This window comes from Rhinatrema bivittatum, unplaced genomic scaffold (assembly GCF_901001135.1).
Source record: "Rhinatrema bivittatum unplaced genomic scaffold, aRhiBiv1.1, whole genome shotgun sequence".
Taxonomy (NCBI): domain Eukaryota; kingdom Metazoa; phylum Chordata; class Amphibia; order Gymnophiona; family Rhinatrematidae; genus Rhinatrema; species Rhinatrema bivittatum.
The window spans coordinates 54997-59969 of NW_021821133.1; positions in this window are offsets into that span (position 1 = coordinate 54997).

Below are 4973 nucleotides of genomic sequence, written 5' to 3' on the forward strand. Positions count from 1 at the left end.
TGCCTGTTGGTCAAAAAGACTAAGGCAACTGTTGTGGTCTCGGTCATGAGACTCGCGACCGAGCCCTTACCTATGCCTTTGGGGTTTCCGTCTGCGGGGTCCAGGCTCTGATTTCGCTCCCTCTTTCCCAGCGTTCCAGTGAGGGCCGCTGCTACTCGGGCCTGATCAGCCTGTTACCCGGTGGCGTCTCCAAGAGGGAGAACCCGCCGAGCCTCGGAACTTAGCCCCTCCCTTCTTAGATGCGCGTGCGTAGGGAGGGGTAGTTCAAACGACTTTTCCTGCCAGACTGTGGCCACTTCTGGGAGTGACGTCAGATGCTGGTAGATATTTAACCCGGCGTCTGACTGATGCTAGTTGCTTGGCAACAAGGTTCTTGTTTATGCTAGCTGCAGCGTTTTGTTTCTGCTTAGCTAGAATCTTCAGTTAGTATTTTTTATTGATTTTGTTCTACTCCAGCTTCAGATCTTTTGCTTCAGTACTAGCTCAGGATCTTCTGCTTGTTATTTTGATTTCTGAAGTTGGCCTGTTTGTTTCTTCGTACTTGTCACTTGTCTCAACAAAAGTTAGTCACATCCATCTTCAGTTCTCTCTGTTCTCCTAAGACCCAGTGGTCCGGGACCTCAAGGGCTCCTCCCAGAGGGGGGGTCTTCGGGCTTCCAGGGTGAAGATGTCTCTTCAGTTCTCTTGATCTCCTAAGTCCCAGCAGCCCGGGACCTCAAGGGCTCCTCCCGGGGGGTCTTTGGGCTTCCAGGGTGAAGACGTCTCTTCAGTTCTCTTGATCTCCTAAGTCCCAGCGGTCAGGGATCTCACGGGCTCCTTCGGAGGGTCCTCGGGCTTCCAGGGTGAAGACGTCTCTTCAGTTCTCTCTGATCCCAGTGGTCCGGGACCTCAAGAGTTCCTCTCTGGGGGTCTTCGGACTTCCAGGGCGAAGACTTCTGTTCTACTTTCAGCTTCACACCGCCTCCCAGCCTACATCTTTTCAGTGGAGTGTACTTCCTTTCACACCTTCTCACTCCATTAGGCTGGCCCAAGGGTCCACCGCTTTGCTCGCAACAGTAACACCATATCTGTCTCCCACATGGGGGAGTAAAATCCAAACTACTGTTTACTAAATATCTCTGAACCTCCCCAGCAAGTTAGGACATTCCTTCTGGTATGGAAACCAGGGGTATCTTAGCATTGTATTTATATAAACCATCAGTAATTCAAAAACAAACAACAAGAAGTGATAACAGGAAAAAAACAAAGGGGTTATATAATACCATTAATCAGAAGTGTCATTAGATAAACAATATAACCTTATCAGTTCCCAAATATTTTTTAGAATTATACTTTGGTAGCAAATAATTCATATCTGTATGACCAACATACTCTAGTCCATCACAAATTAAAAGTAATGAAACTTCCCTTTTTCCATTGGGTGGCACACTTCACTACTGTAATCTGTGAGGAAGAGAATAAAGAATGCAACAACGCTTGAATGAATTCAAAATTTTGATAGGGGAGCCCTAAGAGTTTAGAAAACACCTGGTCTTGCAAATTGCGTGAAAATGATGAATAGCACCAAAGGCGTAATGTGAGTCAGTGTAAATAATAATGGATAGAGAGACAGCCAGCAAACAAGCCTTGGTTTTGGCAAACAGCTCGGCCATCTGGGCAGAAGCATAAAATGATGGTAGTTGGGCAGCCTCGATGACTTCAGAGGGAGAGCACACAGTATACCTGTTTGCACAGCTCCTGTAGGACCTATTGGGCATGAGCTGTCAATGAAATAGATCATCAGGATTTAGCAAAGGAACATCCTACAAGTGAGGGTGAAACTGGGCATCAATATGAATAGCCGTCTCACAGTCATGTGGCTCTCCATCCTCTGGCAAGGGTAATAGAGAAGCCAGATTCAAAGGGAGTCCTGTCAGGAGTAACTCATATCAAGTCAGTCAGGTCTGGGATTGTAACTGAGTTTTAGAATGGGTCAAGAGGGTGGAAATGGTATGTAGAAAAAAAGTCTGAGAGGGTGACACAGGGGCACTTGGGAGTATGATGGAATTAATGGCATGGAGAGCTTGGATAAATTGGTAGCAATCAGTACCAGGCGTGGGCACTGGGAGGATAGGGGAGTTGCAGAGGACAAGAGCATCTGGAGAGACCTCTATGAGGAACCCTTAGGCTAGGAGATCGTGGATGACTGGGCAGATCCCCTCCACTGCAGCAAGTTTCAGGAGGAATTGTGAGTGAGGCTTATAATGTGCCCAGTAAATAGGATGCACATGAATAATCACTGGGGGAACCTGCAGGTGACCGACATCATTGACAAGGGACAAATCCAATTCAGGGGGTCATGAGATTTCATCCAAGGGGAACAAATGGGAGAATCAGGAGAGATAATCCAAACAAGCTTGGACAGCTAATATATTCCCATCTGATAACTATAGGAAGACTCCATATGGCTCAGCCCATCTTACAAAGCAAGTCTTCACTCAAAAAGTTTAGTGGAGAGGAAGAGGAAAGCAGGAATGAGTGGGAGGTTTTGAGGGGGCCATGTTGTACAGGAACTGGGTCGGTCAGTCAGAGGATCTCAAGTTTTTTTGTAATACCCACAACCTGAAAACTCTGGGAAGAAAGAGGAAGTTGAAGGACAAATTCCACTCAAAGGGTCAATTTGGAGGCTCCAGTATCAATCAAACATTTGATACGAATTCCAGAGATTGTCAGGATAATGATATGAGCGCCAGCAAAACCCTGTCAGTCTCCATAAATTCCTAATGGGAATAGGACAGGGTATCTGGTGGTTCTGGGTGAGAGAAGGGTCTAGCAGCTGGATATGGGGAGTATATGGCAAATGGGGTATACACCTGAGGTACATAGGAAGTGGGGTAGCCCGAGCACTCCAAGCTCACTGAGGGGAAGCCCCCTTTTCCAATCTGATTACAATTGTGATGAGGTTGATGAGAGGAATTTGGTGCCAGAGGCAAAGAGTAGAATCTCCCTTGTCCTCGTCCCTGATATGCTCCCTTTCCTCTCCTTTCTTCCCCAGACTCCCAAGCAAATGTTCTGCCTGAGACATTTTGGAGGCGGAATATATAAAAAACAAAACAAAACTAACTAAATAAATAAATACACTGCACAAACTTTAGAAGAGGTGTCCGAAGCCCAGCTGATACATGCTGAAGCCACTCACTCACACAACTTGGATGGGAGCCACTGATAAAAGAAATTAGTAAGGGCTGCCTGATTTCTTTCATTGTTTGGTTCTCCGATCCTGAAAACAGCACATATATCTGAACAAGTCTGCTTTAAAAAACCAGGCAGTTCCTCTGAGGCTATTTTACACTGACAAAATTTTGGACAATCAATTTCAGGAAGGAAAATTTCTAAGGCTGCCACAAACAGCCTTTTTGGAGGCAGAGGATCATGCCAATTAGCTTTATTATACAAGCTGAGACAGATATGTCTCATCAGCAGCAATTTTAGCAATTGATCTATATCTATGAAGGTTGGACTGTATTCACTGAACAGACCTTCAAATCTCTTCAATCCACTTTCTGGGTTCTTTACGATAGTGAGGCAAAGACTGTTTAATGTCCAGTAAATCATTTCTTGACAATGGGACATAGACTTCCTGAGTGCCCTCATCATTGGCAGCAGGTACAGTTGGCAGCAGGAACAGAGTCACAGGCTCTGCCTATAGCTGCCGTGGTTCTGGCTTTACAGTGAATGTTTCTGTGACAAAGGAGTTACCAGTCACTTGTGGGCGATGGAGCTTTGCATGCTAACAAGTTCCTGCAGATTTACACCCCTGCAGATTTATAGCACAGATCAGGGTAATGGATGGTGGAAGGATAGTTCCCTCACTGGCACCCTCTTCAGGGCTCAAAGACCTGCACAGATGAGAACTGTACCTGGAGGTCATCCAGTTTCCAGTGCACCTCTTGTTGCACCTTCTCTCACCTAGCAATTGAGGCTCTCAAAATGTCAAGCCCCTCCTCTAGCAGTCTCTCTTTCTTCACAGCTGAAGCCTTTAAGGCATCAAGGGACTGCTGTGCTGGGAATCTCTGTGCCTCCTCCAAGGACAATGCTGATGAGACTCTCTTAAAATGGCTCACCGGAGGGGTAATGATAAGGGGGAGTCAGGCAATGAGAGAAAAAATTCCCCCCTCCCCCAAGAGTACATCCCGAGGAGTGGATCTTAACCTCATGCCAACTTGGTAAGCAGAGTCATCCAGAATTTCCTCCAGTGAGGGCTCCAGACAAGAAGGAACAATTACTAGATACAAAAAGGTAGAAGAATAATCAGGGGAGCTGAACAGTATATACCAGAAGCAGGAGCACTCCCTTTTTCACTTCCAGTATTTGTAACACCAGGCTTGTAAATTTGAGTGTGCAATTTGCTAACTTCTCCTTTTGCGTCAAGCAACATTTTTTGGTATTTATCTATAGAATTATTTCAAGCTTGCTCTGACAGATTTGTCTCTCTGAAAACTGCTTTCTTGCCATCAATGATGAAAAGATTGCCATTCACCAGCGATGACTTTTTCCCTCTCCCTCAAAACCTTCTCTAGGTAACCAATTTTCTCCCAATCAAGAGTCCCGTCTAGAGGAAATTGCATCTTTACATTACCTTTTGAAGAAGAAGGCCACCTTTTTAAGTAAGTTACGTCTGTGAGCTCAGAGCAATGCCACATCCAGTGAGCTGGTGAATTAGGTGACAGCTTAGGAATGGGTTTAGAATAACCATGCCCCATGGCAAAAATAAGAATCTAATACAACAGACACTCTTGCAGGTCCCAGCCAAAAAACCAATCACACAGCAGTCCCCTGTATCACCAGCTATCAATAGTTAACCAGAAGAACCCCCACCACAACCACCACCACCACCACCACCATCCTCCAGCTTTCCCTTCCTCTGTTCACAATCTAAATACTAGATAAGAGTAAAACACCACAAAGAAGCAAATCCAGAGACACCCTGCCAA